The sequence below is a fragment of the Myotis daubentonii genome, chromosome 15 (assembly GCF_963259705.1).
Source record: "Myotis daubentonii chromosome 15, mMyoDau2.1, whole genome shotgun sequence".
Lineage (NCBI taxonomy): Eukaryota > Metazoa > Chordata > Mammalia > Chiroptera > Vespertilionidae > Myotis > Myotis daubentonii.
The window spans coordinates 5,467,572-5,489,354 of record NC_081854.1 but is presented as its reverse complement, the minus strand read 5'-3'; the positions used below and the strand labels follow the sequence as shown (position 1 = coordinate 5,489,354).

General features: G+C 48.1%; 2 protein-coding genes and 1 pseudogene across 2 annotated transcripts in view; 2 read left to right on the top strand and 1 right to left on the bottom strand.

Moving 5' to 3' along the window:
• Window positions 1–21,783, top strand: part of LOC132216086 (zinc finger protein 883-like) — a 681,654-nt gene that overhangs the window by 371,443 nt on the left and 288,428 nt on the right. The window lies entirely within an intron of this gene.
• Window positions 1–21,783, bottom strand: part of LOC132216080 (zinc finger protein 345-like) — a 325,901-nt gene that overhangs the window by 98,084 nt on the left and 206,034 nt on the right. The window lies entirely within an intron of this gene.
• On the top strand, window positions 2,233–6,188 carry LOC132217162 (dystrophia myotonica WD repeat-containing protein-like; annotated as a pseudogene).

Here is a 21,783-nt window from a genome sequence, read left to right as displayed (position 1 = left end):
AGAACATACAGTGAAGTCAACACAGTCTCTTCAATAAATGGGGTTGCGAAAATTGGACAGATACATGCAAAAAAATTAAACTGGACCACCAACTTACACCATACACAAAAATAAACTCAAAATGGATAAAGGACTTAAATGTAAGATGGGAAACCATAAAAATACTAGAAGAATCCAAAGGAAACAAAATCTCAGACATATGCCAAAGCAATTTCTTCACCGATACAGCTCTTAGGGCATTGGAAACTAAAGAGAAAATAAACATATGGGACTACATCAATATAAAAAGCTTCTGCACAGCAAAAGAAACCATCAACAAAACAACAAGAAAGCCCACTGCATGGGAGAACATATTTGCCAATGTTATCACCGATAAGGGTTTAATCTCCAACATTCACAGGGAACTCATACAACTTAATGAAAGGAAGATAAACAATCCAATCAAAAAATGGGCAAAAGACCTAAATACACACTTTTCAAAAGAGGACATTCAGAAAGTCAAGAGACATATGAAAACATGATCAAAGTCACTTATCATCCAAAAGATGCAAATCAAAACAACAATGAGGTATCATCTCACACCTGTCAGAATGGCTATCATCAACAAATCAACAAATGACAAGTCCTGGAGAGCACTTAGAGAAAAGGGAACACTCGTGCACTGCTGGCGGGAATGCAGACTGGTGCAGCCACAATGGAAGACTGTTTGGAGTTTCCTCAAAAAATTAAGAATGGAACTCCGATTTGACCCAGTGATCCCACTTCTAGGAATATATCCCACGAAACCAGAAACACCAGTCAGAAAGGATATATGCACCCCTATGTTCACAGCAGCACAATTTACCATAGCGAAGATCTGGAAACAGCCTAAGTGTCCATCAGCAGATGAACGGATTAGAAAACTGGTACAGCTACAGAATGGAATACTATGCTGCTGTAAAAAAAAGAAGGAATTTTTACCATTGGCAACAGCATGGATAGAACTGGAGAGCAGCATTATGCTAAGTGAAATAAGCCAGTCAATGAAAGAAAAATACCACATGATCTCACTCATTTATGGATAATAAGGACCATTATAAACTGATGAACAAAAATAGATACAGAGGCAGAGCAGAATGGAACAGACTGTCAAACTACAGCCGGAAGGCTGGGGAAGGTTGGGGGGCGGGGGGGCAAGAGATTAACTGAAGGGCTTGTATGCATTCATATAAGCATAACCAATGGATATAGACACTGGGGGGTAGGAAAGGCCAGGGGAATGTCAGGGGGGGATGGTGGAAGGAGACATATGTAATATTCTTTGTAATACTTTCAGCAATAAAACAAAATTTTAAAAATATTTAAAAAATAAATAAAATAAATAAATAAAGACTGCCCAGTATGGCTCAGTGATTGAGCATAAGCCCATGTCATAGGACAATGGTTCTCAACCTTCTGGACCTTTAAATACAATTTCTCATGTTGTGACTCAACTTAAAAATTATTTTTGTTGCTACTTCATAACTGTAATGTTGCTACTGTTATGAATCGTAATGTAAATCTGATATGCAGGATGGTCTTAGGCGACCTCTGTGAAAGGGTTGTTCGACTACAAAAGGGGTCCCAACCCACAGGTTGAGAACCGCTGACCTAGGCGACCACAATTCCAGTCCTTCTCAGAAGATACGTGCGGGATGCCGGCCCTATTTCCATTGGGGGGGTGTGCAGAAAGCAGCTGATCAATGACTCTCTCATTATTCATGTTTCTATCCCTCTCTCCTTCTTTTCCTCTCTGAAATCAATAAAATATAGTTTAAAAATAAATAATTTAAGGAAGAAATAAATAGCCCTGGCCCGTGTCGCTCAGTGGTGAGAGTGCCTGCTTGCACACCGGAAGGTCATGGATTTGATTCTCCGTAAGAGGCAGGTACGTGGGTTTCAGGTTCAATCCTCCTCCTACTGGGGGCACATGTGGGAGGCAACCAATCGCTGTTTCTCTCTCTCTCTCTCTCTGCCTCTCCCTTTCTCTCTCTCTCTCAGAAAAAAAAAAAATCAATAGAAAAAATATTCTCACTATGCAGGTGAAGATAAAAGAAGAAAGAACTGAATTCAGAAAAGTTACGGGAGAGGAGATCCAAGATGGTGGTGTAGGCAAAGGCCTATACTACTAGCTTCGTCCCACAACCACATCAAAATTACAACTAAAGGCTTCCGGCAGGGGGCCCAGCAGCAGGCGGCGCGGAGGGTGCGTCCATGGGTGGCTGCGCGGAGATCAAACTGCAGTTCCCCACCCCCCAGGGCTTCTACAAGCTGCCCCCGGGTTTGCCCAGAGCCAGGGGTGGGCAAACTTTTTGACTCGAGGGCCACAATGGGTTCTTGAACTGGATCGGAGGGCCGGAACAAAAGCATGGATGGAGTGTTTGTGTGAACTAATATAAATTCAAAGTAAACATCCTATCTAATAAAAGAGAAACATGGTAATTAGCGTACGACCGCTACCCTTCCCATTGGCTAATCAGGGTGATATGCAAATTAACTGCCAGCCAAGACGGCGGCCGGCAGCCAGGCAGCTTAAACTGAACATGAGGCTTGCTTGCTTCAGCGACAGAGGACTGCAACGTTCCTCGCCTGCCTTGCCGGCCTCTGAGCCTGCAGTTTAAGAAACATTGTAACATATAGAAGCTAAACAAAACCCCAGAAACCAGCTTTCAGCCAGCTGGGATCTCAGAGCTGGAGTTGATACAGAGTTTCGATTATAGAACTGAAACAAACCAGATACCTGCTTTCAGGAGCGGAGACCTAAGAGCTGGAGCCTCAGAGCTAAAGGTGGCCCAGAATAAAAAAAAAAGAAAAGAAAAAAAGGAGCAGTTGGGAGCTTCAGTCCCAGCCTGAAAACAGCCCTCAGCCCCTCACCCAGACGGCCAGGCACCCCAGTGGGGACTCCCACCCTGAAGGGTGTGTGACCAGCTGCAAACAGCCATCATCCCCTTATCCAGGCTGGCCAGGCACCCCAGTGGGCACCCCCACCCTGATCCAGGACACCCTTCAGGGCAAACCAGCCAGACCCACCCATGTACCAGGCCTCTATCCTATATAGTAAAAGGGTAATATGCCTCCCAGCACCGGGATCAGCGTGACAAGGGGCAGCGCCCAAACCCCCTGATCACTCTGTGGCTCTGTGTGTGACAGGGGGTGGGGCCACAACCTCCCTATCTGCCCTGCTCTGTTCCTGACGGGAAGGCGCCCCAACCCCCTGATCGGCCCTGCTCTGTGCCTGATAGGGGGGAGCTCCCCAACCCCCTGATCAACCTGCGGCTCTGTGTGTGACAGGGTGTGGCGCCCCCACCCCCCACCCCACAGGCCCTGCCCTGAGTGTGAGAGTGGCAGCGCCCCAACACCCTGATCGGCTCTGCTCTGTGGGTGATAGAGGGTGGTGCCCCCAACCCCCCCCCCCACGGGCCCTGCTCTGTGTGTGATGGGGTAGAGCCATAACCTCCCCATCGGCCCTATCCTGAGTGTGACAGTGGTGGCGCCCCAACCCCCTGATCTGCCCTGCTCTGTGTGTGACAGGGGGCGGTGCCCCAACTCCCCTATCGGCCCTACTCTGTGAGTGACAGGGGGAAGCTCCTCAACCCCCTGATGGGCCCTGCTCTGTGCGTGACAGGGTGGAGCTCCCCAACCCCCTGATTGGCCCTGCTCTGTGCGTGACAGGGGGTGGCACCACAACCTCCCCATCGACCCTGCCTTGAGTGTGACAGGGGGTGGTGCCCCAACCCCCGAATCGGCCCTACCCTGAGCATGACTGAGGGTGGCATCGCAACCTCCCAATCCGCCCTGCTCTGTGCATGACAGGGGTGGCGCCCCAACTCCCCAATCGGCCCTGCTCTGAGCCCGACCAGGGGCTGCACCTAGGGATTGGGCCTGCCCTCTGCCACCTGGGAGCAGGCCTAAGCCAGCAGGTCGTTATCTCCCGAGGGGTCCCAGACTGCGAGAGGGCACAGGCCGTGCTGAGGGAACCCCCTCCCCCCCGAGTGCACAAATTTTTGTGCACCGGGCCTCTAGTCATTACATAAAAGGGTACGGTCTTTTTTTTTTTTTAGTTTTATTCATTTCAAACGGGATCCGGCCCGCGGGCCGTAGTTTGCCCACGGCTGGCCCAGACCCAGGTGCCGCCCCAGCCGGGCCCTGCCTCCACCTCCGGCCCCAGCGGCCCAGCGTTGTCCCTGCCACCCGCAGAGAGCCGCCCGCCACGCCCGCAGGCCTGGGGGCCGGAGGAGAGCGCGTCCGCTGCATTCCTACCCGGGCTGCTGCCGCAGCGGGAGCCAAGGGGCCAAAGACCTCAACAAGCCCATTGACAGGCGGATCTATAAGGGCACCCAGCCCACCCTGCCGGGACTTCAACCGGTTCACTGCGGCCACGGAGCCCGCCTCCCTGCTGGTGGGGCTCCCAGCCGGCTGGGTGCAGCGCCTGGACCTCATCAAGAAGGACACTAGCGAATGGAGAGCGGCTGGTGGACAAGACCAAGGTGACACCCCTGACGTGGCTGCCTGAGTCAGAGGGTCTGTTTCTGGCATCACACGCCAGCGGCCGCCTGTACCTGTACCATGTCAGCCACCCGTGTGCGTCGCCCCCCACCCCCCGCCCCAGGACAGCCTGCTGCAGCGGGGGGAGGACTTCGCCGTCCACGCTGCCAAGAGCAGGGCACCCCGCAACTCGCTGGCCAAGTGGGTGGTGGGCGAGGGGCCCCCCCATGAGTTTGCCTTCTCGCTCATGGCAGCCAGGACGGCTGCCTGCGCGTCTTTCACTTTGACTCCATGCTCCTGTGGGGGCTCATGAAGAGCTGCTTTGGGGGCTCACTCTGCGTGTGCTGGAGCCCCGATGGGCGCTATGTTGTGACGGGTGGTGAAGAGGACCCGGTCACCGTGTGGACCTTCACCGAGGGCCGCGTGGTGGCCCGCGGCCATGGCCACGAGTCTTGGGTCAATGCTGTGGCCTTCGACCCCTACACCACAAGGGCCAGGGAGGCGGCAGCAGCCAGTGGTAATGCGGGATGGAGTGTCGAGGAGGAGGAGGAGGAGGAGGAGAAGGAGGAGCCCGAGGTGCCGGCCCCGGCTGGAATGGGGGAGACCTGCTCTCCCCAATGCCCAAGGCCGGCTCCATCACTTACTGCTTCGGCTCGGCTGGCCAGGACACGCAGTTTTGCCTGTGGGGCCTCACCCAAGATGTGCTTTACCCACACCCACCCCTGGCCCGCACCCGCACGCTCCCCAGCACGCCTAGCACCACACCGCCTGCTGCCAGCAGCTCTCGGGGTGGCAAGCCCGGCTCCGGGTCCCTGCCCCGCTCACTCCAACAGCCTCCCACACCCAGCGGGCAGTGGCAAGGCGGGTGGGCCAGGCACAGTGACGGAGCCGGGCACTCCATTTAGCATCTGCTGCTTTGCCACGATCACGCTGCAGGAACAGAGGGACGGGAGGTGGGGGGTGGGGGAGGGGGGAGGGCGGAGAAGGAGCACAAGCACCCAAACCTGGGCGACATCAGCGCGGGGGGGGGGGGGGGGGGGGGAGGCAGCAGCAGGGACAAGACCAGTGGCCCTGTTCCCCACAGCCATCTGGACATAGCCAAGGTGCTGGGTACGGCGTTGTGCCCACGCATCCACGAGGTGCCCCTGCTCAAGCCCCAGGTGTGCAAGAAGATTGCCCGGGAGCAGCGAACGGTCCTCCTGTTCCTGGAGGACTGCATCATCACCGCCTGCCAGGAGGGCCTCATCTGCACCTGGGCCCGGCCGGGCACGGCGGGCATCTCCTCCCAACCAGGCACCTCCTGGAGCGAGCGGTACAGTGGTGTGAAGCCCTGGAGGATGCTGGGTTCCCTGCCCCGCCGCGCCTCCCAGCCATTACCCTTCCGCTGACCTCACGGATCAACCTGATAACAAGATTAAGCATGACGGATGGACTGCTCTGGTGCCCTGCCATGCACAAATCTGGGGGGCAGATAGTCCCCCCAGACTGGCCTAGACCCTGGGGGGATGTAGTGGCTCATGTGGACTCGGCCTTGTCCCCACCTACTGCCAGGTACAATGACCCTTTCCGCTGAAACATCAGTGTTAGCCTCATCCCTGTCCCCAGCATGTGACTGGTCATGGGGCAGGGGAGGGAGAAGCTCCCCACCCACAAGAGCCCCAGCTCCTCACTCTGCCCCTCAGTCTGCGGACAGGGCAGGGGCGGCCTGCCCCTGCTGACCCAAACCACATCTCCCCTGTTTGTGCTTTTGAAAAGAGCGCCTCTTATTTATATAAAGTTCCCTGTTTTCACGGGGGGGGGCGGGGGGGGGGATATACAACTAAAATACACAACAACCATCAGCCAGAACTCCTGGGAAGCTGGCTGAATGGAAGTCTTAGGACAGTGGTTCTCAACCTTGGCTGCACATTAGAATCACCTGAGAATCTTTTTAAAATCCTGATTTCTGGGCCTCATCATTAGTAACAATGAAACAGCATTTCCAAAGGATGAGGCCCAGAAATCAGGATTTTAAAAAGATTCCCAGCTGATTCGAATGTGCAGCCAAGGTTGAGAACCACTGTCTTAGGACTAGAGAGGTAAAGTAGAAAGCACACTGAGCCCTAACCGGTTTGGATCAGTGTATAGAGACTCGGTCTGCGGACTGAAGGGTCCCACGTTCCATTCCAGGCAAGGGCATGTCCCCTGGCTGTAGGCACATCCCCAGTAGGTGGTGTGCAGGAGGCAGCTGATCAATGTTTCTGGCTCCTCCATGTTTCTAACTCTCTATCCCTCTCCCTTCTTCTCCGTAAAAAAAATTAATAAAATATATAAAAAAAGAAAGAAGCCCTGACCGGTTTGGCTCAGCGGATAGAGCGTTGGCCTGCGGACTTAAGGGTCCCAGGTTCAATTCTGGTCAAGGGCATGTACCTTGGTTGCAGGGACATCCCCAGTGGGGAGTGTGCAGGGGGCAGCTGATCGATGTTTCTCTCTCATCGATGTTTCTAACTTTCTATCCCTCTCCCTTCCTCTCTGTAAAAAATCAATAAAATATATTTAAAAGAAAGAAAGAAAGCACACTGAGAATGGTAGGAGGTACAGAGGCATGGCCGGTGCTGCTCCTGTACCTATGAGGGACACTTTTTTAATTGGGAGAGAGATCGTCTCTGCAGAGGTCACCTGGAGGAGCAAGGGGTCCCAGTGCGACACCAGACGCCCAGCACAGGGTCCCAGAATGGGGAAAAAAGGCCCTACTGGCAGTAAGAACTACGGGCTGTAAAAACCAGTGCGGACTGGGGCTCAGTGACACAGAGGCAGCAGGAGACCCAGCTGCTCCTCTTACAATGCCAGTACCACGAACTGAACGTACAACCTCCCACTTCTTCTCAACTCCAGGGCCTGGCGAGCATGGTGGTGGAGGGGCGGTTCAAGGCACATATGAGGGGAAACTGGACCAACTGGAATCTGGGCAGGAATTCGGGGGCAGCTTTCTCCAGACAGAGGTGCTTGCTGTGGTCATTATACCTATGCTGCCACATCTGAGGTGGCAGGTCTTACTGACAACCATTCTGTATGCTCCAACTGGTGATTCCCTGAGACCTCACCCCATCCAATTTACAACTCCACCCAAGCTGTGTGCAGCAGCGTTTGTATATGAATTGCCTGCCCTTGCTCAGGCTAAAACCTGTCAAACAAGTTGCAGTTCGGTCAGGGAGCCCCAAACCTATCAATAAATGGCTTATACCTGGCACAAGCACTAGCCTTCCTTGCTTCACAGCTGGGCCTCATCAGGGCACTTCCAAATTCGATGCAAAGAGGAGATTCTGCAGATCTCTCTGTAGATGCTGCTGGGTGGCTCCAGGCTGAGGCTGACTTTACACCTCCCTGGAGACCCAAGAGCCAGTGTACCCCGTGGTCAGTGTCATACCATAGCAGCTTACAACTCTTCACATCCATAAGCCACACACTCAAAGGGCAGACTCATTGAATACAAAAGCCCCACTGATGTAGGTCATGCTTCATATGGGTGTCTCCTGCACAGCAGCTCTCCCACTATAGTCGCAGTGACACCCATCAGTGCTAAAATCCTCGAGAAAATTCTGGCTAATCGGATCCAGCAATACATTAGAAAGATCATACACCATGACCAAGTGGGATTTATTCGGGGGATGAAAGATTGTACAATATCTGCAAATCAATAAATATGATACAACATATGTACAAAATGAAAGACAAAAATCATTTAAGCATATCAATTGATGCAGAAAAAGCAGTTGACATAATCTGACACCCTTTCTTGAAAAAACTCTCAGCAAAGTGGGAGCCCAAGGATCACACACATAATAAGAGCCATATATAACAAACCCACAGCCAACATTATATTCAATCAGCAAAAACTACAACCATTCTCCCTTAGACAGGAACAAGACAGGGATGACCACTTTCACCACTCCTGTTTGATATAAAACTGGAAGTGCTAGGCATAACAATCAGACAGGAAGCAGAAATTAAACGCATCATAATTGGAATATAAGAAAACTGTCATTATTCAAAGATGACATGATATTGTACATAGAAAACCCTAAAGACCAAATCAAAAAACTACTAAATTTAATAAATGCATTCAGAAATGTAGCAGGATACAAAATTAAGAGCCAGAAATCGATGGCTTTTTTATATACCAATGACAAACTCAGAAAAGGAGAAACAAACAAAAAATCCTATCTACCATTGCAACAAAAAATTAGGATACATAGGAATAAACTAACGAGGTAAAAGACCTGTACTCCGAAAACTACAGGAAGTTGAAAAAAAGAGCTGGAAGAAGATATAAACAAATGGAAACATATACCGTGTTCATAGATTGGTAGAATCAACATCATTAATATATCCGTACTACCCAAAGCAATCTTCAGATTCAATGCAATCCCCATTAAGATACCAACCACATATTTGACAGATCTATAATAAGCTCTCCAAAAATAAATATGAAATAATAACAGTAATAATAAAAAATAGCCACAAAAAAAATATCCCCAGCAATCTTGAGAAAGAACAAAGTTGGAGGAATGACAATACCAGATACCAAAGTATATTGCAAAAATGCCTGGTAATGGCACAACAACAGACATATAGAACAATGCAACAGAACAGAGAATCCCGAAATCGACCCAAGCCCTTATGCTCAATATCTGTCAAAGGAGACAACAGCATACAATGAAGTCAAGATAGTCTCTTCTTCAATTAATGGTGTTGGGAAAATTGGACAGATACATGCAAAAAAATGAAACTAGACCACCAACTTATATCATACACAAAATAAATATAGATAAAGTCCGCAAACGTAAGATGGGAAACCATAAAAATCTTAGAAGAATCCACAGGCAGCAAAATATCAGACATATATCCTAGCAATGTCTTTATGGATAGCGTAATGTTTCCATTTCCTAGGGTAATGGAAACTAAGGAAAAAATGAACAAATAGAACTACGTCAAGATACAAAGCTTCTGCACAGCCAAAGAAACCATCAACAAAACAACAAGAAAGCCCACTGAATTGGAGAACATATTTGCCAATGTTGAATCCGATAAGGGTTTACTCTCCAAAATTTACAGGGAACTCATACATCTTAAGAAAAAGAAGATAAACGATCCAATCAAAAAATGGGCAAAGGACTTAAATACACACTTTTCGAAAGTGGATATACAGAAAGCTAAGATATATAAAAACATGCTCAAAGCCACTTATCCGAGAGACGCAAATCAAAACGACAATGAGATCTCATCTCACACCTGTCAGGATGCCTAACATCAACTAATTAACAAAGGATAAGGTGCAGGCAAGGATGTGGAGAAAAGGAACCCTTGTGCTCAGCTGGTGGGAATGCATATTGGTACAGACACTGTGGAATATAATGTAGAGTTTCCAAAAAATTAAAAATGGAACTCCCAATTGACCCATCTAGGAAAATATCCCAAGAAATAAAAAACAGCCCTAGACGGTTTGGCTCAGTGGATAGAGGGTCAACCTGCAGGTTGAAGGGTGCCAGATTCGATGCCGCCCAAGGCAACATGCCTTGCTGTGGCTCCACAACAAATAGGGTGCATGCAGAATGCAGAGATCAATCATTCTCTCTTATCATTGACTAGGGGCCCGGTGCACGAAATTCGTGCACTGGGTGTGTGGGGGGGAGTGTCCCTCAGCCCAGCCTGCCCCCTCTCACATACTGGGAGCCCTCAGGCGTTGACCCCCATCACCCTCCAATCGCAGGATCGGCCCCTTGCCCAGGCCTGACGCCTCTGGCCTAGGCATCCAGCCCGGGCAGCGGGGACCTGCAGTGGCAGCGGGGGGGGGGGGGGGCGGGGGGGGGGAGGTCGCTGCGATTGCGCGGGCTCCGCCCCTGCCCCTGCAGGATGCCTCTGGCTGAGGCGTCCGGCCCGGGCAGCGGGGACCCGCAGCTGCAGCGGCCCCGCGATCGTGGGCTTCGCTTTAGGCCCAGGCAAGGGGCCCCTAGCTCCTGGGAATGCCAGCTTCGACCGTGCCCAGCTCCCATCGCTGGCTCCACCCCTACTTCCTGCTATCACTGGTCAGGGCGGAAAAGGCACCTGATTCTCCGATCATGGTTGGGGGGCCCCCCAGCTCTTAGCTCCCTGCTGGGTTTCCGATCACTGTCAGTGTCAGGGGGCTACTTCCTGCTTTCCCTTTTGCCTCCCTGCATTGTGCCTACATATGCAAATTAACTGCCATCTGGTTGACAGTTAACTAACAATCTTAGTTGGCAGTTAACTGCCAATCTTAGTTGGCAGTTAATTTGCATATAGCCCTGATTAGCCAATGAAAAGGGTATCGTCCTACGCCAATTACCATTTTTCTCTTTTATTCGTGTTGATGTTACTATCACTCTCTCCCTCTCCTTTCCTCTCTCTGGAATCAATAATGAAATATTAAAAAAAAAAAAAAAAAGAAATCAGAAAGGTCATATGCACCCCTATGTTCATAGCAACACAATTTACAATAGCTAAGATTTGGAAATAGCCTACCTGCCCATCAGTAGATGAGTGGATTAAAAACCGTGGTACAGCTACACAATGGAATACTAGGCTGCTGTTAAAAAGGAGGAACTCTTACAATTTGAAACAGCATGGATGGAACTGGAGAGCATCATGGTAAGCAAAATACGCCAGGTGGAGAAAGATAAATATCATATCATCTCCCTCATTTGTGGTCAATGAGGGAAAATCGCGACATATGTAATACAATATATATTACTTTAAACAATAAATAATTTTTAAAAAAGAAATATTGTGAAAATATCCATACTACACAATGCAATCTATAGATTAAATAGAACCCTGAGGATAATTCTTATGCTATTTTTAAAAGACATGAAAAGAGAACCTTGACATGTATAGAACTAAAAAATGTGAATAGCAAAAACAATCGTGAGTGAGAAGCATGCTGGTGGCATCACGGCCACATACATTAACAGAACAGAACAGAAAACACAGAAATAAACCCAGACACATACTTTCAAGTAATCTTTGTCAAAACTGCAAGACAGAGAAGAAGGGAAAGATAGTTTCTTCAATGAATGGAGCTGTTGAAAATCAATACTCACATGGAAGCACAACAATACTGGACACCACTGATAAAATTTAACACAACATGCAGAACAAAATTGAATATCAGCGCTAAAACTTAAAACGCCTCAGGACAACCTAGAGAAAAAGTGTTGGAGATTTGTTTTGACATGATTTTCTGAATGTGACACCAACCACAAAAAAAACAAACCCAAACAGTCGAGATGGCAACAAATAAAGAAAAAAGCTTCTTCACAGCACAACAGCAATACACAAAATGAAATGAAAGGAAATCAAGAGAACAGAAGAAAATAATTGCAAATCCTATGAAGGAATTGCTTGGAGAGATTGTGGATTCAGTTCTGATCAGAACAATAATGCGAATATTGAGATATAGACAGAAATTCACACAAATAGTTGGAGTTCCCAGGGAATAATAACGTTATGTTAATACTATATTGGAGGCTAATAACAATGCAATGACTTGTCTGAAAACCAAACTCGATATAACTTCATTAAAAATACTTTATTGCTAAGCACTAGCAACAAGCACCTGAGCTTGCCAAAAACATGGTGGCAGTAGACCTGCTGAATGCAGGGTTGCCAAAATCATGGACTTTGTAGAAAAGCGAGTGTGGAGAGCAATATCTGCAAAGCACAATTAAGCGCATGCAAAAATATGTGTTCCTGTATGTAATAAGCAATTAATATATAAAATATACAGGGTAGTTAGAACAGGCTTTAACCAAAAAATACAGTTAATAAATAGCGTAAGAATGTACAGACAATTCTCCAAAAAATACATACAAATGACCAACAGGAATATAGAAAATGCTTTCCTCACTGATCAAGGTAGAATCTTTGAGGCTTCCTGTAACACTACCAACCACAAGTCCTTCCCTGTGAGTTTAGTGCAGCTGGGAGTATTGGGATTTCAGGACTAGAAGGGAGCAGTGGAAACGGACCAACCTTCCCCAGGACAGCAACTACCTAAGTAACTGGAAAAACAAGCAGTACCACAGTCTACCTGGGAGGACAGAGCACACCCTGGGGGATGGGGCCTGGGAAACCTCAAAGCCAAGTCCAGGTCTGTGGTGAGAGTGAGGGTCTTACCCAGCGAGGATATAAGTTCAAAGTTATCTAGCATCACATTCACGTACAGCTGTCTCTGACCCTCATCAAGGAGGCTCCATTCCTCCCTGGAGAAGTACAGGGCAATGTCCTCAAAGGTCACGCCAACCTGTCAGAATGGAGACAATTGAAACCAAAGCTGTATCTCTGAGAACCAGTAATTCTACTCCTTACACACCTTCCCACCCTCAACCTCCTCCAGAACCCCTGGTTACTGTGGACACCAGGCCCTAATGCACATCACAGTCCCATTACTCACTGCATGGCCCTCAGCAGAGCAGCTGGGTCCCATGGGAAGCTTTGGGGGAGGGGAGAGGAGGGAGCAATGCCATTTAAGGTCTGGGCGATGCCTGCAGGGCCCCAGCCTTCCTGCCAGGCAACACCACTGCAGTCTCCTAGATATTGCCCACAAGACAAAGCCATGCGTGGGTTTATGCTTCACCTTTCAGTCCCCACACCAAGTCCCGGGACCAAGAGCTCACCCCTCCTCCAGATGTGCTCACCACTGGGTAATGTTCATCCCCTTCCCATGTGCAGACCCAGGTTCACTCCCTCAGCTCTGCCCCCTTCCTGCTCCAATGCCACCGGATCTCGCTGGACTCACCCATGAACTTGGCATATGGCGTGTAGAGAGCTTGTAGTCCAGCCGGATCCAGGACCACCCCAGGCCCCTGATGGATCCCACAGCCGGGAAAGCCCCGAATGAGTCTGTGCCGTCCTCCCTGCAGCCTCTGCTCTTTCCGTCAATACTCACAGCCACATCCTCAGGGACCTTCAGATGCAAGTCACCCCCGTCCTCTCTGCCCTGCACTTGCTGTGTCCTCAGAAGACACAACACGCCTCTCTCCCCTCCGCCTTCCTCACGGCCCTCCACGCGGGACTGAGCTGCAGGACGGGACAGGCGCCCTCCCCAGGCTGTGGTGTCTGTGTGAGGAGGCGCTGAGGGCCTGGGGGACTCGAACTCACCTCAGCCCGTCTCCTCAGCGGGGGCGCCGCCATTGCCCTCTGTGGGCTGAGCCGGGCGGGTGTAGAAGCCGCTGCAGGAATGGCGGTCCCCGTTCTGGCCCTGGCGTGGGTTCGGGTGGCGACTCGGAGCTTCAATCCCAGGTGGGAGCTGTGAGCACCACTGGAGGCTCCCACCATTGGCTGTGAGGCGGGAAGCACCGCTCTACCGCCTTCTCCACGGGACTGAGGACTTGGAAAACTTCACCGCCTGAGACAAAAACCTGAGAAGATGAAATCCTGCCTCAAGGATTACCATCCCACCCTCCCGAAGCTCCCAAACGGAAATGCCTTCTCTGACCCTCCATTGGCTCCGCCTGATGCCATTCCAGGCTTGGCCTTCTGGGTAATGTAGTTTCTAAGCGCCAAGGCCAGGATCCAGTATTTCTCACTTGACTGTAGGACTGGATTTAGCGGCAAATAGCCCAAGAACACACCAAGTACACTCGGGGTCCTCTAGAGCCTTCAAGGGAGGGGATTTCCGAGGCAAGTTTGTTTCTCCTGCGCACCTGAAGGGCTTTCTTTAGCTGCGGTTTTGCATATATTTGTTCAGGACTTGCTGTTTCTGAAGGGCAGGCATTGTGTCTTCATTCAAGACTTTTGGCATGTGTTTCCCTGGGGCCATATGTATGTGGAGGAGGTTGTTCAAGGCTCTAACTGCCTTAACCTGCCTCCATTGAATCCATTATACAAAGTTAAGGTCACAAAACAGACGCTCATACTTAAGGGCATCTGCTTCTGATGCCATCCAAAGTGTCGGCACTGCCTGGGCTGCAGGGTGGATAAGGTGGACAAGAAACATATGAAAAGATGCTTTAAGTCACAGATCATCAGAGAGATGGAAATGCAAGCAACAATTACATGTCACCTCACTCACCGCTTTCACAATGGCTGCCATCAACAAATGAACAAAATGCACGTGCTGGGGAGGATGTGGAAAAAAGGGAACCCTAGTACACTGCTGCTGGGAATGCAAACTGGTGCAGCCATTATGAAAATCAGTATGGAGTTTCCTCAACGAATTTAGTATGGAACTTCCATTTGACCCAGTGATTCCACTTCTAGGAATATATTCTAAGAAACCTGAAATAATAAGATAGAATATATACTCCCTTCTGTTGATAACAGCACAATTTACAATAACAAAGATGTTTAAACAGCCCGTGTCCATCAATAGATGATTGGATTAAAATGCTTTGATATGCCGAAACCTTTTTGGCTCAGTGGATAGAGCGTCAGCTTTCAGACTGAAGGGTCCCAGGTTAGATTCCCGTCAAGGGCATGTACCTGGGTTGTGGGCACATTCCCAGTAGGAGATATCAGGAGGCAGCTGATCGATTTTTCTAACTCTCTATCTCTCTCCCTTCCTCTCTGTAAAAAAATCAATAAAATATATTAAAAAAATAAAAAAAAATGCTTTGATACAGCCCTAGCCAGTTTAATTGGATAGAGCTTCACCCTGCATACTGAAGGATCCCAGGTTTATTTCAGGATAAGGGTACATGCCCAAATTGCAGGCTTCATTCCCAGTAGGGAGTGCACTAGAGGTAGCCAATCAATGATTCTCTCTCATCATTGATGTTTCTCTCTCTCTCTCTTCCTTTCATTTCTTCTCTGAAATAAATACTTAAAAAAAAAAAAAACCTGTGGAAAATTTATACCATGGAATACTCTGCAGCAGTAAAAAAGAATTTTTACCTTTACAGAGAGCACACGAGCACCTGGAAAGCATCCAACCAAGTGAACCACAGAGAACGACAAGTATCACTTGATCTCACTCATATAGGAAATCTAATTAACAAAATAAAGTGGTGAATGGAGTGGATTCAGAGACATGGAAGCATGGAAGGGAATCTGAATCTCAGAGGAAAGGAATAGGAGAGGGGTGGGGAAACAGCCTCAGGTAAGGATTAAACACACACACTCACAGTAACCTGAGCCTTGAGCTTTGTCTTCTGTTCTCTGAACACATTGGGAAAACACTTGCTTGCTGTGTTCTGAGTGTGCTCTAAATTTGTGTTATTAATCTGTGTTCAATCAGTTGAATCTCTGGAAATGCTGATACTCCTCCATGTAACTTTCTCCTGCATCACATGAGTCAATTGCTTTTGGTGATGTTGAAAGAAATGTCCAAACTTGTGGAGAATTTTATAAGTTTATGTGACCCAAGCTGGTAACAGTGCCAGGAAGCAGAATAACAATAAATTGCTTGGGAGAATGGCAGTTTTGCACCGTTTTTATACATGAGACTAAAGAAGAAGACATAAATGGGTTACCTGACATTCACTGGTGATAAATTGGGGACAGGAGCTAAGGAGGAAAATCTCTGAGATTGGATAAAAAGTAAAAAAAAAAAAAAAAAGACATAAACTTCTTTTTAAGTTTATCTGATAGGTAACAGTTAATATTTAACACAACAATAATTAGTGCTCTGTGATCTTGTGTTCAGAGATTGTGCTTAGGATTCTGTGAAACAGAAATGTCCCTGAAAATCCAAAGGTCTGTTATCCCTGATGCAAAAAGACAACAGACAGGCTCAATAAGCTAAAATTTGCCCCTTGCAAAAAATTAAAAAACCACACACACACACACACACACACAAAACAACAACAACAACAACGCGGACTGGGACATAAATACCCCTGTGGCTGTAATGGGGCGACCCGTGGAGAAGATCACCAGGGACTCAGATGAAAGATTTAGGAGCCTTTATTAAGCTGGCCAGCGACTACAGTTGCAAAGGGTGAACTATAAGAATTACAGCATTTTTATTTGCAAAACCCACAAAGTTACAAAAACCTTAGTTCCCAACACTGTATAGTATCAATACCTTCCTATCTATGTGTTTTAGGAACAGAGAGTACAGCATATTGAGAAGGAGGCATGAGACCCTATCTCAAGGCCTGGCCTGATGTCAGTACCCTCCTATCTATGTGTTTTAGGAACAGAGAGCACAGCACGCCCCATCTGGCTGAAGCACCAGATATGCAGTCCAGCACAATGACTACCTTTTACTTAGAAAATTTTAACTTCAAAGCATCCTATGTGGGCACTTTTAGCCTCCAAGTTTGCAAGATTGGCTATGCTATGTCAGGCTCCCCGAGCCTGCTAGGTTTACTGTGTGCCATCATTTTTGTCCATCCTGGGGAGTTAGAACCTGTGGGTTGAGGAGAAAATTCAAGGAGTGGTTTATTAACTCCGGGACACATTGCTGATGCTCCGCTGAACACAATACCTTCACTATTGCTGCTGTGCCTTTATTTTGTCTCCTAGGAGTCACTCCTCAGGTCACTAAAGCCTTAGGTTCTAAATGTGGTGGAGGTATTTTTAAGGATAAGAAAAAGGACTTTATTTTCTTTGCTGTGGCCTTCCACAATTTATGAGAAGCACCGGCACCCAAGATTGTTGTCTCATCTAATTCCACAACACCTCTATTAAAACTGCTGAACAAGATATTTTCAAGGCTACATTCTTGCTATCCCTCCTCCTTGCTGTTGACACACCTCAGAGATACTTGACACCAAGGACCTCTTGATCATAATCAATGACAATGACTGCTGCACAGAAGATAAACAAGCCTGGATTTCTTCAGATCTGTGAACACACGGCTAATGTAGTCTTTTCTTCAAAATAAATTTCTGGGTGCTGCTTTAGATGAAGTCCATTCCTTCTAGTGGAATTAGGTGAGTGTTTCTGCAGTGAAGTAACTGAACAAAATGGCAAAGGCCATCATCTGAAAAGCCACCTTCACCAACAGTCAGAAAATGTGTGTGGATAGTCAGTTAGGGTAGATGGTGAGGAAAAGCACAGTAAGGAACTCCTTCGTGGCCCAGTGTGCTGTGCACTGTGGTGACGAATTGTACTCAAAAGGACTCTGTTCCAACCCAGAGATGCATGGTGCAGCCACAGGAGACTGGGAAAGAGGACTTGAGTCCAGAACATAACTTGGGCTGCAGAGCCATTGTCTAGTTTAGCCAGTAGGCATACAGAGGACGGAATCACATCACCAGTAGGTACTAGCATGAATGACGTGAGCACCCGTCCAATGAGACAGGTTCATCCAGGACTCCAGGATCACTTGGGAATATCAGGTCCCCAAATTCATGTCCAATTTTATCTACTCCTGCAGGATGAATGTCAGTACCACGTAGGAACATCATTTGAAGGTCAAACTGAGGCAAGAAATTCATCTCAGTGGATGGGGTGACAGCATAACACCCAACATGTGTGTGAAGGCACAGGGACCAGACCAAATTACCCAGGTCTCATGTGGGTCAAACTCTGTTCTGGGATCAAAGGGAAGCAGACAAGCAGCAGCTCACTCTGAAAGCAGGATCCCCTGGAAAAACCACTGCAGCTGAGGAATCATAGCATTGCCCTGAACAAGGTGAGGCCAAGGGTGTAAAGGGAATGGGAGGAAATGCATAACTGCAACCATGGAAACAGGAGCTTCAGCTGAGACACCCAGGTCCTCAGACTGTACCAGCTCCAGTGAGGGCTGCACATCAGTGGTAGAGACTGTGCCTGACGCTGAAGAAAACAATGGGTTAAAATCCAGCTCTTGAATCGGACACTTGTCTGTGGTGTAAAATTGGAGAGCTGACTTCATTTCTCAGATACTGAATATGTTGAGGAATTTGATGTGAGTTTCTACTTGTCCAGCTTGCTGTGAGAACTGAAAGAGTAAATGCTCAAAAATCTAACAATAAAATCCTGGCAACCAGTAGTCAGCTTGTTACTTTTATTGATGTTGGAAGGCCAGAGTAAGCGCCATCAATCACCTCATGTCACATTTAGCCAACTGAGATTCAGGGAGCTCTAATGAAGCTGCTGGAGATTCCCAGGTGGGGCCAACCACAATGACACCTGAGTGCCCACAGCACCTGCCTCCCTGCAGCAGAGTCACTGGCTTCTTACAGGTCCCATTTCTTAGTAAACTGCACCCAAAGACAAATGTCCTTGTGAGCCTCGGGGAGTGAGAAGTGCCTGGCCGAGGAAGGTCTCTGCAGGGAGATGCTGGAATTCAAAGGAGATTGAAGGAGAGAGAGAAAAAAATCAATGCTAAGAGAGAATCAGTGATCAGCTGCCTCCTGCATACCCCACAGTGCGGTTCAAGACGGGGCTCAGGTATCTTCCGTGACTGTGAATGGAACCATGATGTGCTGGTTCATATGTTTAAAATAGAGACCTGGTGCACGAAATTCATACACTCAGGGGGGATCCCTCAGTCGGCCCTGTGCCCTCTTGCAGTCCAGGAGCCTGTGGGAGGTGTCCAACTGACAAAGGTAAATAACATTTATATCCATATAAAGAATTATACAGAAATGTTTGTACCACCTTTAATAGAAATAACCAAATATTTATTAAAATGGACATAATACTGATATATTCAAAGAGAAGAATATTTACCAGAGGCCTGGCCGATTTGGCTCTGGATGGAGCAAAGGCCTATAACCCAAAGGGTCCCAGGTTTGATTCCAGCTAAGGCACAATCCTTGTTTGAAGACTCATTCCCAGTCGGTGCCTTGGTCACCGTTGATGCAGGAGGTAACCAATCAATGTGTTTCCTTAATATCAATGTTTCTGTGTTACCCTCTCTCTCTTACACTCTCAAAAAGAAAAAAAATCACTAGAAAAATATCCTTGGGTGAGGATTAACAACAACAACAACAAAAAAGACTACCTACCAAAAAAAAAAAAAAAAAAAAAAAGATCAGTTACTAATGTATCCTATCTAATAAAAGAGAAAAATGGTAATTGGCGTACGATGATACCCTTTATATTGGCTAATTAGGGCTATATGCAAATTAACTGCCAACTAAGATTGGCAGTTAACTGCCAACTAAGATTGGCAGTTAACTGACAACAAGATGGCAGTTAATTTGCATATGTAGGCACAATGCAGGGAGGCGAAAGGGAAAGCAGGAAGAAGCCCCCTGCCACTGACAGTGATCAGAAACCCAGGGGGGAGCTAAGAGCTGGGGGGCAGGGCAAAGGCGGCCCTGGGGCCGCCTTTGCCCTGCCCCCCAGCAATGATCGTAGAATCAGGTGCCTTTGCCGCCCTGGCCAGTGATAGCAGGAAGTAGGGGTGGAGCCAGCGATGGGAGCTGGGCACGGTCGAAGCTGGCAGTCCCAGGAGCTAGGGGTCCCTTTCTTGGGCCTAAAGCGAAGCCCACGATCGCGGGGCCGCTGCAGCTGCGGGTCCCCGCTGCCCGGGGCGGACGCCTAGGCCAGAGGTGTCAGGCCTGGTCAAGGGGCCGATCCGGTGATTGGTGATCGGAGGTTGATGAGGGTCAACTCCTCTGGCCGAGGCATCAGGCCTGGGTGGGGGGCGGAGCCGGGGATTGGGGGGATATGATGGTCCCCTTGCCCAGGCTTGAAGCCTGGGTCAGAGGCGTCAGGCTTGGGCAGGGGGTGGAGCAAGCGATCAGAGGGAGATGGGGGTCCCCTGCCCAGGCATGATTCCTGGGCCAGAGGCCTCAGGCCTGGGCGGGGGCCAGAGCCAGTGATCAGGTGGAGATGGGGGTCCCCTGTCCAAGCCTGACACCTCTGGTGGAGGCGTCAGGCCTGGGCAAGGGGCCGATCAGGCGATCGGGGGGTGATGGGCGTCTACGCCTCTGGCTGAGGCATCAGGCCTGGGCTGGGGGCAGAACCAGTGATGGGGGGAAATGAGGGGCCGATCCTGCGATTGGAGGGTGATGGGGGTCAACGCCTGAGGGCTCCCAGTATGTGAGAGGGGGCAGGCTGGGCTGAGGGACACTCCCCCCCACACACACACCCAGTGCACGAATTTCGTGCACCGGGCCCCTAGTCTTTAGTAAATGTCCAAGAGACACTGGGGGATAGGGGAGGCTAGGGGACTGTCTAGGGCGGGGGGAAAAAAATGGACTCATATGTAATACCCTTTGTAATACTTTAAGCAATAAATAAAAAAAATAACAATAAAGAAATTAAAAAAATAAATGTCCAAGAAATTCTCAAATATAATTTTAAAGCGAAAAAATATTTAGAAAAAGCAGAGATCCCTCTTAAAATGGAATGTAAAATCATGGTTATCAGGAAAGCTGTGAAGAACAAGGACAGGTTAAATGAGGTCATGAAGCAACTTCACAGTCATAGATATGCTAAGTATTATGAGTATAATGATGGTTTCATTTTCTTGCACATGTCAAGATTTATGAAACACTACACTTAACACATGTAATTTCCTCATTACAGCTATTAAAAATAGTTCAAGATAAAAGAAATGAAAAAAAAAAGATAAAAGAAATGTTACTTACTTTCGAATAGCTTTTTTAACTCTATATTCAATCCACATTCTCATGCCCTGTGGGCGAGTCTCATCTCAGTGACAGAAAATGTAAAAAACAATGAAGAACTTTCACCCAAACCCACTGGAATGCTGACTGGGTCACAAAAGCCATATCTCCGCCCTAAAACAAAGACACCGTTTGTTTTCTTCTTAGTTTTGCTGCCAGAGCACCAATGGCTCTAATGGGAACATCTGAGAAAATATATGAAGCCACAAAACTTCTTGATTATAATGAGTGACAATGACTGCTGCACAGAAGATAAACAAACCCAGATGTCCTTCAAGTCTGTGTACACATGACTCCTGTAGTCTTTTCCTCAAAAAAAGATGTCTGGGTACAAGTTTAGATGAAGACCATCCCATCTAATGGGCTGCAGTCTGTTCCAACTGGAATTAGGTCAGTGTTTCTGCAGTGAAGGGTCCCCTCACTGCGATGGTCCTCCAACCAGTACCTATCACCCATGGAATTGAAGGCATTAAAGGGTATGGCCCTCTGCAACACCTGGGGAAAAGAATCCCTTCAAATGTCTTACCAGTCCTTGAAAATAGGGAAAAACTTAACGCTACTCCCAGATATACTTCAGGTTGTCATAGCGACCCCCTCTTAGGAGTGATCTCTGTGTCTCAATGCATCCATTTTCACATGAGGACCAGAGAGTCCACAGTATTTCTGGGAAAATATGGGCTGCAATATAAATTTGGCAAAAACTGCTGAGCTAATTTCTACACCATAGTCATCCCCCAAGGGCAAAAATGCTTCAGAGCCCATATAAGTT